The sequence below is a fragment of the Stegostoma tigrinum genome, chromosome 4, assembly GCF_030684315.1.
Source record: "Stegostoma tigrinum isolate sSteTig4 chromosome 4, sSteTig4.hap1, whole genome shotgun sequence".
Classification (NCBI taxonomy): domain Eukaryota; kingdom Metazoa; phylum Chordata; class Chondrichthyes; order Orectolobiformes; family Stegostomatidae; genus Stegostoma; species Stegostoma tigrinum.
In genome coordinates, this window is record NC_081357.1 from 70,523,260 (window position 1) to 70,537,247 (window position 13,988).

Below are 13,988 nucleotides of genomic sequence, written 5' to 3' on the forward strand. Positions count from 1 at the left end.
GATCAGAAACTTAACTAGACTTGTTATCTAAGTACTATGGTTATAAGAACAAATCAGAGATTGGGACTTCAGCAGCAAGTAACCTATCACTTATCGCCCCGAAAGCATGTCCACCAATCAAAAGGCCCAGACTCAGCAATACTATGGAATACACCATATGGACTGCAGCAGATTAGAAAGGTAGCTCACTGCTACCTCCCCAAAGGGAAATAGTGACAGGAAATAAAAGGTGACCTTGCCAGCAGTTGCTACATTCTAGAAATGGATGAAAATATATGTGATTTGGGGGTAAAAGGAAAAAGCGACCACAGTTGCATCTTACCAATCGCTGGTAAAAGTCTGGGCTTGTCTGCCAGATTCAACGATGATTCCAACAAATGTAATTGCTTCAGCATCTGTTAACTGCTTTCAGTATACTCCCAGGGATGTTGCTGCCTGAGACTCGAAGCAAGTCTCTAGAGTTGGTGGGACTGGAAATGATGGACTGCTTCAGGAATGAGAACTGCCTGCAGCAATTTAAAGGGTCAGTTGTCTTTAAGAGGCAACTTGTTTCCATGGAGAAGCAGCTGCTTGCTGAATGTCAAAGAGAGCTGTTTCAATTGATGATCAAGATGAAGAGAGCTAGGGTTCTGAATGGAAAATAACGTGCTCATATTCGCATTATATATATTTCCAAACTGAATCCTTGTATCATTATTGTGTTTCAATGAATAGGATTGACAGATTACCATTGGCACTGAGATTAATTTACATGGCACATTGTCACATTTCTCTCAACTCAAACTGAAACTTCTTCTGATGTACAGCATTAAACTTGAAAACTACAAGGAATGACCTATGTGGCACATATAATACAATAAGATGTCTTAAATCACTTAACTGATGTGTTTTAACGAAGATTGATATCAACTGCATAAAGCAATTTAGGGAAGGTGGGTAAGAGGCTGACTACGAGGTAAGTCTGAAGGACTGTCTTAATGGACAGAAGGAGTTAGAGAAACAGAGAGGTTTAAGGAATGAATTCCAGAACTTTGGCAGCTTAAGTCTTCTCTAATGATGTAGTAGATAAAGTCAAACACATTTAAGAGGTCAGAATAAAAGAAGTGCAAATATCGCAGAAGATTGTAGATTGACAGAGATTACAGTCCTTGAGACACTACACTTCACCTCAGGTCCTCTAATACCTCTTACTTAACGCTGAATCTCCCAATTATCATCTACTCATAAAGATGGATCAAATCCCAATGTCCTTTATCATCATTATACCCCATACTCCTACTATAAAACGAAGAACTATGGATGCTGGAGATCTGAAACAAAAACAGAATTTGCTGGAGAAACTCAGCAGGTCTGGCAGCATCTGTGGGTAAAAAACAGTTACCAAAATCAGTGTCCCTTCAGCAGAACTGTTCTGAAGAAGAGTCACTGGACGTGAAACATTTACTCTGTTTACTGTCCGCCGAGGCTGCCAGATCTGTTGGATTCCTCCAGAAATTTATGTTTTTGTCCCATATTCCTTGCCCCCATTACGCTATTATTGTGGCAACTTTCCGTCTGATGCAGATTATCTTTCATATTGGACATGGTGGGATCTTAAAAAGTTAAAAGGCCCAGCTTGAGTAAATCAATGAGGGAACACGTGAGAAACACACAGAGTATTTAAGAGAGAAGAGAGGTTAGGCAAGGTAGGATAAGAAATATTAATAAAGAAACAGGCAATAATGAACAAAGTACCGAGAAAGACAGAAATGGTGCAAGAGAAATGGGAAAAGAAGATGCAATGAATTAAATGGAGAAGTCTTGAGAACTGAGTTTGAGTTTTAATAACGATCCTACTTGAATTGTATTTAAAATGGTTCACTGTGTTCTGACTCATTTTGGTTATTGTGTTGCTTTATTTTCCAGAATCATACATTTCTGAGATGTTGGCAAATTACTTGTGTAATCAATGTGACAGCATGATGAAACACAGTCATTTATAGGCGATGCTATCTTTCAAGCTTTGTTTGTGATGAGCAGCAAGCTTTTAGAAGTGATCAATAAGAACATCATTAGACTAGGAGTACAGTGTGTGCAAGATGTCTACTCTTTAAATGGTATTATTCCTCATGCAGTTCAAAAGTGTCTTCTTTCGGAGAACATTGCAAATTGTACTCTGACTACTGCAACTTTTATAGCCTGCTGTTACTTTATTCTTTTCCTTCATCTTTGGACCTCTCATCCCACGAACTTTTTCCTGTCTGGCATTCTAAGGGACTTTAGAGCTTTTACGTAATCCCAAGAGATCAATTTAATTTGAAAGAGCAATGTTAAAGAGCAACGCCAGACAGTTTTGTGCATTTCTCATCTCCAAGGCATCAAAGCAATTTTCCAATGCATTTGAGAAACAACACCAAGGCATGGCAGTTCAATTTTTACATCTCAGCTGATAGTTATTCTCATAATGAAAGACATATTTCCACCATTTTTACTGTACTATATTCATGTTATATATTCAAATGATATATAGTCATTTTCCCTAAATTTAACAAGTAAGAAAACAGTCTGTAACATTTTTCTATTATGACTCACACAGTCATAATAAACAGTACCAGAAGATTTAGAATTAAAATATCCACGCAACAGGGCCACAGAACAAAAGAAATATGTTGCAATGAATACATGGAAAAAGCGGATAAATACTGCAAAAAATGACACTGAGCAGCACCAACTAATGAGGTTTAAGTAATGGCAAATCAAAGCAATGTTTAATGATTCATGGCTCAAATGTATTTAGTATAAGCAAGTGATTGAACATTTGGAGCATTACAGACTTCTAGGGAAAAATGTACTTCAGGCAGGACTCAATTTAAAGAGGTTTGAAAGCACATTTTACCTTTTAAACAGGATAAAAAGAAAAGCTATTGTTGATGGAAAGTGATCTGTTTTAGCATGGGAATGTAGTTCCTGCAAAGAAGGTGTGAAAATTTTATATTTAATCGGATTAGTAGTCATGTATACATTATATTTCAGTTTAATTTCCAGAACAAATTTCCTTGGAAATGCAATGTGAAAGTCTTTTTTAACCTTATAGATGTGTTATAACTGATGGTGAAACCGTAGCAACAGTGCCACTATTTGATAATTCCGGAGACTGACACTGGTTATGCAGCCTGGTGTAAGGTGGAAGAAGTTAGCAAATTGGTGTCAGAAACAAGTGGAACAGCAGCTCAAGAAAAAGTGAAAAGAAACTATTCTGAAAGAGGTGAGAAATCATGTCAAATATAAATAATTGTAGGGTACAATATTTATTTCAGTGGACAAATGTGTGGTAGTTCTTATATTTGCTCCTTAACAGGTGTTATTACAACATCACATACAGAATTGTAGATTTTACCATAGTTAAAACTGCTCAATACCTGGGAAATGTGTACTTATTCCTTATGAGGGTGTTGCTGTTGATGAGTCAGAGCAGCCAGATAGATATGTTTCAAAGCAGGCCTCTTAGGCTTCAAAATCTCTCCTCCCTCCTGCATCCCAAAACCAGACTAGCTTGTCCCCACCTCCCTAACCTGTCCTTCCTCCCACCTCAAACCCCACCCCCATTTCCTACCAACTAGCCTCACCCTTCCCCCTTCACCTGTCCGTCCTCCTTGGACCGACATATCCCTCCCTAACTCCCCACCTACACTCACCTTTACTGGCTCCATCCCCGCCTCTTTGACCTGCCTGTCTCCTCTCCACCTACCTTCTCCCCTTTCCATCTTGGATCCGTCTCCCTCTCTCTCTCTATTTATTTCAGAACCGTCTCCCCCTCCCCCATTTCTGAAGAAGGGTCTCGGCCCGAAATGTCAGCTTTCCTGCTCCTCTGATGCTGCCTGGCCTGCTGTGTTCATCCATCTCTACACCTTGTTATCTCTAAGGCATAATGGTGTGATCATCATGATTGTAATACATTACATCAACCACCTTCAAGTTTCACATTATTTACTTTACACAGTGTAAAATAAATATTGTAGGCTTGGTTACAAATTATTATCAAATCATAAAGAACTTTTAAAAAACCCACTGACGTCACACATGACAAAGAAGAATCCTGAATGTGGTAATGTTATATCATGTCATAAACCAAGGTTCGTAATGGGAACTGTGATTTCACTTTCATCTTTTTTATATCTTATCCTTTGTCCTAATTTATTCAAATGTCCCACTTTCAAAGTAGGACAGAGACTGATGTTACTGTGCCTCCTGAAATATGTGTTAAAAGAGTGCTCGATGTTCTGCAGAATTTACCTTTCGCAAAAGATTTTATTGGGGGAAGTACCATCAGCTAGTCTAATCACAAATAGCCGAATGTTTTATTCTGCACATTTTGTTCTTCTCTCCTCAATGCAGTTGTTTGAACGCAATGCATCCCATTGTCATTCGCAGTCCTGATAGGAAACAGAAGCAGATTCCTTCAACAATTCAGGAGTGCTCTTTGCATACAGATACAGAACATGATGAAGAAGGGAGAAAGAGATGGTTTGCTGTTATCAGAAACTTAGGGGATTTTCCTAGCTTGGTTTACGTAACGCAGCGTATATAGAGAAGAACTGAACAGGGATGATTGCACCTCACTTCAGGAATTGCAATTACACGGGCACCCAGCTTACTGTGTACCAGCTCTCATGATGCCAAGTTTTACAATTGTGAGGGCCTTGATTCTATTGTTTATGTTGAAAAGATCCCATGTTGCATTTTGCTACTTTTGCTTTAGGCTTGGCCAAATGTGCAAGTCACCTGTTTAAATGGGGACAGGACTGCTGCGGAATGCCTCTTAAAGCAAGGAATTTATTGGGCTGAATTTTCCATAGACACTGAATAAAATGGCCAAAGGCAGGGCAGTTGGGAAAATATGCTGAGATTGAAAAAATGGGATTTGTGAAATCCAGACAGATGAGATAAAATTATTGCTAGTGGTAAGAGGCTTACTTCAGTTATACCTTATTAGTACATAACCTCACTTTATTTATATGCAATTTCTCGCGTGGGGCAGAGGAAAAACCAGAGAGCAACAAGTCCCAATATGAATGTCAGAGTGGTTACCTACTGATGCTAGTTCACTGCTTTCTCTTCTAGACCCCCAGCTTGGACAGTATTCCCCAACATTTCAGGTTATTCTCCATGGACAGATATCTACCTGCTTTCCCCATCCACAGACATTGTCATTATATACACACCAGTCTCACCACATCATCAGAGCCCATCTCTAAATAATTAGAATATAGTCTTCCAATCCATCCTACACTTTTTGAGGTACCAACATCCTTCATTATAATGTCATTGTCGAGCCTCTTTTCACCAGCAACAGACAATTAACCCATTGGAGAAGGCAAACTTCAGTCTCTTTTCCATCGCTCACTAGCTTCATATTTTCTTGGAGGGTCACAGCATCTCTGCCTTGTCTTGCCTAATGTGCTATGTTGCCTCATTCAGAACTTAAAGACGCACATACCTTCTACCTTATCTTACCGTTTTTCACAAACACAAAGCCAGGTAGTTGTCAGAAGTGGTCAGACAAGGGGGCGGATATGTTTCTGTGCAGCAGCTGAGACAACTTCAAAGTGGTCAGTATCCCATCACCAAGTCAGGCCTTATCTACAAATGAACAGTCCCTGACTTTAGCACTGCCTCTTCAGAGACAGCTCTCATGGTGTCAGTATCTCTGATATTCCACTTTCTTATGGGTCAGTCAAGTCTTCCGGATTGGACCAGGTTAACATCCCCAGTCAGTGAACTCATATTCTCTGAAATCCAGCTGGTTGACCTCATTACAATCACCGCATTCTTCCCCCTCAGGGTCCGAGGACCTGGGCCAGTCCTTTTATTTGTAGTGTCTCCTCGGGAGTTTTAGCACCTTGTCAGATTCTTCTGACTCTGTGTCCAATGCAGGCAGTGGGTAATGCATGGGTGCTTGCCTTTTGTGCCAGGTGTCCCTCAGTAGAATTTCATGCCCTTCTTCTAGTGGCAATGGTGTCAAGTGTTTGATGGAAAGGGTGCACCCACGGGCTCCAGCATTTTTGTTGGTTGTTCAGGGAGCAGGCCATGTTTTACTTCCACACTGTTTGCAAATTTATGGCTTTCACCCGGTCCACAAGCGTGACCAGGACTGTCACACTGACCCGACCTTTATACATCACTGCTGCTGAGCAAAAGCAGAAATCAGATTCCTGGAAAGTGATGTTTCGAAGCAGAGGTCGACTCTCCCCCACCCCCCAACCACAGCGACCCCACCACCACCAACACCACCACCCAACCAAAAACTAAAACCAAATCACCTGGAGAAGCTTGCCTCGCCTCATAATCTATTAAAGGGAATATGGCAAGTCGTGTAATCTGCCCTCTCAATTGTTATAAAGGAGTGGCTAAATGAAATGAAATCCTTACACTGACCCTACAATCAACAAGCCACAATTTATTTATCTAATTCTTACAATGAACAAAGGAACAGAGGTGCTAACAAACTGAACAATTCCCACTTAACTATTAACTATTCATGAATAAAACAGTACTCTAAAGGTATTCTGTTCCAATAGATACATGACCACTTATATAAACCAATTTCATTAAAAAAGTTAAAACTTAATATTTCAAAATTACAGCTAGAATATGTCTTCCAGAATGTTCCTTACGCTCTCTACTGGTCCTCAGTCCAGAATGCCTCTCTCCATTGAATTCTTGTGTCAGGAATATTAGCTATAATGCCATTATACCATTATTTAGATGATGGTTTTCTGAGACCTTACGAATTCTGTGATTTTTCTCCTTAGATCTGATGGGTTCTTAACTCTATTAGATGGCAGTTGCTCTCACACTGATTTTCAAATCCCAACTTTTTTTAACCTTTGATGACCTATTAAATTGTTTCAGTAGGATTGGTGATAACAAGGTGTAGAGCTGGATGAACATAGCAGGCCAAGCAGCATCAGAGGTGCAGGAAAGCTGATGTTTTGGGCCTAGACCCTTCTTCAGAAGTGGGGGAGAAGAAGGGGTTTCTGAAATAAATTGGGAGGAGGCGGATAGAGGATGGATAGAGGAGATGATAGGTGGAGAGGAAGCAGACAGGTCAAAGAGGCGGGGATAGAGCCAGTAAAGCTGAGTGTAGGTGGGAAGTTAGGGAGGGGATAGGTCAATCTAGGGAAGGTGTACAGGTCAAGGGGGTGGGATGAGGCTCGTAGGTAGGAGACGGGGGTGGGACTTGAGGTGGGAGGAGAGGAGAGGTGGAAGGAAGGACAGGTTAGGGAGGTGGGAACAAGCTGGGCTGGATTTGGGATGTGGTAGGGGAAGGGGAGATTTTGAAGCTTGCAAAGTCTACATTGATACCATTGGGCGGCAGGGTTCCCAAGTGGAATATGAGTTGCTGTTCCTGCAGCCTTCGGTTGGCATCGTTGTGGCACTGCAGGAGGCCCGGGATGGACATGTCATCCCAGGAAAGGGAGGGAGAGTTGAAATGGTTTGTGACTGGGAGGTGCAGTTTTTAGTGCAAACCGAGCGTAGGTGTTCTGCAAAGCAGTACCCAAGCCTCCGCTTGGTTTCCCCAGTGTAGAGGAGGCCACAACGGGAACAGTGGATACAGTATACCACCTTAGCAGATGTGCAGGTGGGCAACTGAATGATGTGGAAAGTCTTCTTGGTGCCTGGGATGGGGTGAGAGGGGAGGTGTAGGGGCAAATGTAGCACTTCCCGTGGTTACAGGGAAAAGTGCCAGGTGTGGTGGGGCTGGAGGGGAGTGTGGAGCAGACAAGGGAGTCACGGAGTGTGTGGTCCCTCCAGAAAGCAGATAAGGGCGGGGCAGGAAATATGTCTGGTGGAGGGGTCGGATTGCAGATGATGGAAGTTTCAGAGGATGATGCGTTGGATCCAGAGGTTGGTGAGGTGGTACTTGAGGACGAGGGAAATTCTGTTTTTGTTGCTATTATGGGGAGGGGGTGTGAGGGATGAGTTGCAGGAAATGTGACAGACATGGTCGAGGGCATTCTTGAATGCTGAGGGGTGGGGAGTTGTGGTCCTTGAAAAACGAGGACATCTGAGATGCTCTGGAGTGGAATGCCTCATCCTGTGAGCAGATGTGGTGGAGGCAAAGGAATTGGGAATAGGGGATGGCATTTTTGCAGGAAGGTGAGTGGGAGGAGGTGTATTCTTCAAAAACGTTCCTCTCAATAGGATTGGTCCTAGCTTGTCAAAGCCATCAGATTTAAATTTAATCGGTTTTTAGTCTCTAAGTGCCTGGATTAAATTAGTTGGCTGATTTTCAAACTGGGTGCCCTAATAACAAAACAAACTCCTGCTGGGTTGTTAACCATATGGCCCTTTGATGCAATGTTTAAATTTCAGAAGCTTTCTCTGCACATGCACATTTTTAAATCTTCAAGCCTAGGGAAGGCACATCATCTTTTAAAAGAACCATGCACTCTTCCCCACTAACATTTTACAAACATCAAATTCTAACATCTTGCCTTCCAATCCACAAACACTCTACCCAACTTCACAACACTGGAAGAATCATCAAGCCAGTCCAATTCGTGGAATGGGCAGCACTGGTCATATTGACTTTGAAGCTCAATGTATCAGTTTGCCTTTGGTAGGTTCACAGCAGGATAAATACCCAATGCCTTGGATAGAGGATCTATACACAAAGCTGGCAGCGGACCTGTCTTTCACGAAGATGGACATGAGCCATCCTTACTTGCAAGTGACCTAATTGGGCTACTGGTTCCTCTTGTGATTAATATGAGATCCTTTGAATTTACAGGGTGCTGTGGGAACTGATTTGGGAGGAACATGTATTTGCTACTGTACTTGCATGGCATGGTTTGTGCTGCATACAACAAAATAAGATCCCCTTTCTCTAACGTCTATGTAGAGGCATTCCATGACCCTTCTTGTTGGAGTCCACTGAATAGAGGAATATGGTAAACTCTCATTTGTATGTGATGCAAATGTTGATTGCTCACATTATGACCGGCCAGGTCACTTAACATCTATTATAGGAATATGCTGGAAGATACTCTGAAAGACATTGCAGCAGAGCACGTTGAAAAGCTCATGGTAATCAAGCATGGTCAACGTGGTTTTGTGAAAGAGAAAATGTGATTTATTTAATATTCTTTGAGGAAGTAACGTCCGTTGTGGATAAAGGAGAACATGTATTGCACTTAGATTTCCTGGCGGCATTTAATTTAATAAGGTACCAGCTCAAAGTCTGTTGCAGAAAATTGAAACTCATAGTGTAGGGGGTAATATCTTGACCAACCAACCAGAAACAGAAATAAGGTATAAATGGATCATTTTCTGATTGACAAGGTGTTCTGAGCGGTATTCCACAGAAACTATAACAGAGTTTTACCACACAGAAAGAGGCCTAACATGCCTGTGCCAGTAAATGCTGGGGTATGAGCTTTTTAAAATTTATATAAATGACTTGGATCAAGGCCACACTTGGAGTACTGTGCACCGTTCAGGCCACCCGGCTATCAGAAGGATGTTATTAAATTGGAAAGTGTGCAAGATGATTTACAGGGATGTTATCAAGACTTAAGGGTTTGAGTTATAAGCAGATTCTGGATAGGTTAGGACTTATTTCCCTGGAGCATTGGAGGCTGGGGTTGCAACCTTACAGAGGTTTATAAATCATATAGGGTATAGATAAGATGAATAGCAAAAGATTTTCCTTAGATGAGGGTAGTCCAAAACTAGAAGGCATAGGTTTAGGGTGAGAGCGTAAGATTTTAAAGGGACCTGATGGGTAACTTTTTCCCACAGTGAGTGGTTCCTCTATGGAACGAACTGCTAGAGGAAGTGGTAATGGTGGGTGCAATTACAATTTTAAAAGACATTTGGATAGGTCTGTGAATATAAGAGGTTTAGAAGGATATGAGCAAAGTACAAGAAAATGGGACGAGTTCAGTTTAGGATACGTCATTGGCATGGACAACTTGGGCTGAGGAGTCTGTTTCTATGCTGTATGACACTATGACTTGATTACTCTAAGAGATTAAAGGCATGATAACTAAATTCACTGATGACACAAAGATAGGGAGAATTGTGAGTTGAACAGAGGACATAAGGGGGCAACAAAGGGATATAGATAGCAGTAAGCAAAGATCTGGCACATAAAGTATAACATGGGAAAGTGTGAAATGATCAATTTTGGCAGGAAGGATAAAATACGAATCATATTATCTAAAATGTTTTGAAAGCTTGGATGGAAAGAATGTTTCCCCTTGTGAGGGAATCTAGAGCTAGGAGTCACCGTTTAAAAATAAGGTATTGCCCATTAAGGCAGATGTTTGATAACATTCGATGATAAAAATTTAGAGCTCTCTTCGCCAAAAAGCAGTGGCAGTAATACTTGAATATTTGAGATAGATAGATTGGAAAATAATTAATGCAACTCCTTTATTCAGAAAGGGAGGGTGCCAAAAATCAGGAAACTACAGGCCAGTTGTTTAACATCTGTCAGAAGGAAGATATTGAAAGTTATTATCAAACATGTTGAGTGAAATGTTATTGGGGATTTATTGATGTCAGCTTTAGAGTGAAATTGGGGAGATTAGTGTGATAAGCTGGAAATGGCCATTCACGACCCTGGTATCTGATAAATCCAAACTCTCTGACCTCTCTGACCTCTTATGGCACCTCCCAGGATGTTTCTGCACTTTAAAGCTATACATGGACACACTACCAAATGCCACTGAAATGCTGCTGCAAAGATATTGTGTGTGCAGGTAAAGGAACCAACTCATGTGTTAGACCAGTGCTCTTTTTGCTCACTCACCTTGAGCCTATCTGGACACTCACAGTATCCCTGACAATAAAGTGTGAAGCTGGATGAACACAGCAGGCCCAGCAGCATCTCAGGAGCACAAAAGCTGATGTTTCGGGCCTAGACCCTTCATCAGAGAGGGGGATGGGGAGAGGAAACTGGAATAAATAGGGAGAGAGGGGAGGCGGACCGAAGATGGAGAGAAAAGAAGATAGGTGGAGAGAGTATAGGTGGGGAGGTAGGGAGGGGATAGGTCAGTCCAGGGAAGAAGGACAGGTCAAGGAGGTGGGATGAGGTTAGTAGGTAGGAAATGGAGGTGCGGCTTGGGGTGGGAGGAAGGGATGGGTGAGAGGAAGAACAGGTTAGGGAGGCAGAGACAGGCTGGGCTGGTTTTGGGATGCAGTGGGTGGAGAGGAAGAGCTGGGCTGGTTTTGGGATGCAGTGGTGGAGGGGATGGGCTGGGCTGGTTTTGGGATGCAGTGGTGGAGGGGATGAGCTGGGCTGATTGTGTGGTGCAGTGGGGGGAGGGGACAAACTGGGCTGGTTTTGGGATGCGGTGGGGTAAGGGGAGATTTTGAAGCTGGTGAAGTCCACATTGATACCATTGGGCTGCAGGGTTCCCAAGCGGAATATGAGTTGCTGTTCCTGCAACCTTCGGGTGGCATCATTGTGGTACTGCAGGAGGCCCATGATGGACATGTCATCCAAAGAATGGGAGGGGGAGTTGAAATGGTTCGCGACTGGAAGGTGCAGTTGTTTATTGCGAACCGAGCAGAGGTGTTCTGCAAAGCGGTCCCCAAGCCTCCGCTTGGTTTCCCCAAAGTAGAGGAAGCCACACCGGTTACAATGGATACAGTTTACCACATTGGTAGATTTGCAGGTGAACCTCTGCTTAATATGGGAATTCATCTTGGGGCCTGGGATAGGGGTGAGGGAGGAGGTGTGGGGGCAAGTGTAGCATTTCCTGCGGTTGCAGGGGAAGGTGCCGGGTGTGTTGGGGTTGGAGGGCAGTGTGGAGCGAACAAGGGAGTCACGGAGAGAGTGGTCTCTCCGGAAAGCAGACAAGGGTGGGGATGGAAAAATGTCTTGGGTGGTGGGGTCGGATTGTAGATGGCGGAAGTGTCGGAGGATGATGGGTTGTATCCGGAGATTGGTGGGGTGGTGTGTGAGAATGAGGCAGATCTTCTTTGGGCGGTTGTGGCGGGGGCAGAGTGTGAGGGATGTGTTGCGGGAAATGCGGGAGACACAGTGAAGGGCGTTCTCGACCACGGTGGGGGGAAAGTTGCGGCCCTTGAAGAACTTGGAGGTCTGGGATGTGCGGGAGTGTAATGCCTCAGCCTGGGAGCAGATGCGGTGGAGGCGGAGGAATTGGGGATGGAATTTTTGCAGGAGGGTGGTTGGGAGGAGGTGTATTCTAGGTAGCTATGGGAGTCGGTGGGCTTGAAATGGACATCAGTTACAAGCTGGTTATCTGAGATGGAGATTGAGAGGCCCAGGAAGGTGAGGGATGTGCTGGAGATGGCCCAGGTGAACTGAAGGTTGGGGTGGAAGGTGTTGGTAAAGTGGATGAACTGTTCGAGCTCCTCTGGGGAGCAAGAGGTGGCACCGATACATTCATCAATGTAACGGAGGAAGAGGTGAGGTTTGGGGCCTGTGTAGGTGCAGAAGAGGGACTGTTCCACGTAACCTACAAAGAGGCAGGCATAGCTGGGGCCCATGCAGGTGCCCATGGCCACCCCCTTTGCCTGCAGGGAGTGGGAGGAATCGAAAGAGAAGTTGTTGAGAGTGAGGACGAGCTCGGCTAGGCGGATGAGGGTGTCGGTGGAGGGCGTCTGGTCGGGCCTGTGGGACAGGAAGAAGCAGAGGGCTTTGAGGCCATCTGCATGTGGAATACAGGTGTATAGGGACTGGACGTCCATGGTGAAAATGAGGTGTTGGAGGCCAGGGAATTGGAAATTCTCGAGGAGGTGGAGGGCGTGGGTGGTATCACAGACGTAGGTAGGGAGTTCCTGGACCAAAGGGGAGAAAATGGACTCCAGATAGGTGGAAATGAGTTCGGTGGGGCAGGAACAGGCTGAGACAATGGGTCGACCAGGGCAGGCAGGTTTGTAGATTTTGGGAAGGAGATAGAAACGGGCGGTGTGGGGTTGGGGAATAATAAGGTTGGAGGCTGTGGGTGGGAGGTCCCCTGAGGTGTATCTGGACTCCATTTTCTCCCCTTTGGTCCAGGAACTCCCTACCTATGTCCGTAATACCACCCACGCCCTCCACCTCCTCCAGAACTTCGAATTCCCTGGCCCCCAACACCTCATTTTCACCATGGACATCCAGTCCCTATACACCTGTATTCCACATGCAGATGGCCTCAAGGCCCTCTGCTTCTTCCTGTCCCACAGGCCCAACCAGTCCCCCTCCACTGACACCCTCATTCGCCTAGCCTAGCCGAACTCGTCGTCACCCTCAACAACTTCTCTTTCAATTCCTCCCACTTCCTACAGGCAAAGGGGGTGGCCATGGGCACCCGCATGGGCCCCAACTATGCCTGCCTCTTTGTAGGTTACGTGGAACAGTCCCTCTTCCGCACCTACACAGGCCCCAAACCCCACCTCTTCCTCCGTTACATTGATGACTGTATCGGCGCCGCCTCTTGCTCCCCAGAGGAGCTCGAACAGTTCATCCACTTTACCAAAACCTTCCACCCCAACCTTCAGTTCACCTGGGCCATCTCCAGCACATCCCTCACCTTCCTGGACCTGTCAGCCTCCATCTCAGGCAACCAGCTTGTAACTGATGTCCATTTCAAGCCCACCGACTCCCACAGCTACCTAGAATACACCTCCCCCCACCCACCCTCCTGCAAAAATTCCATCCCCTATTCCCAATTCCTCCGCCTCCACCGCATCTGCTCCCAGGATGAGGCATTACACTCCCGCACATCCCAGATGTCCAAGTTCTTCAAGGACCACAACTTTCCCCCCACCGTGGTCGAGAACGCCCTTGACCGCGTCTCCCGCATTTCCCGCAACACATCCCTCACACCCCGCCCCCGCCACAACCGCCCAAAGAGGATCCCCCTCGTTCTCACACACCACCCCACCAATCTCCAGATACAGCGCATCATCCTCCGACACTTCCGCCATCTACAATCTGACCCCACCACCCAAGACATTTTTCCATCCCCACCCTTGTCTGCTTTCCAGAG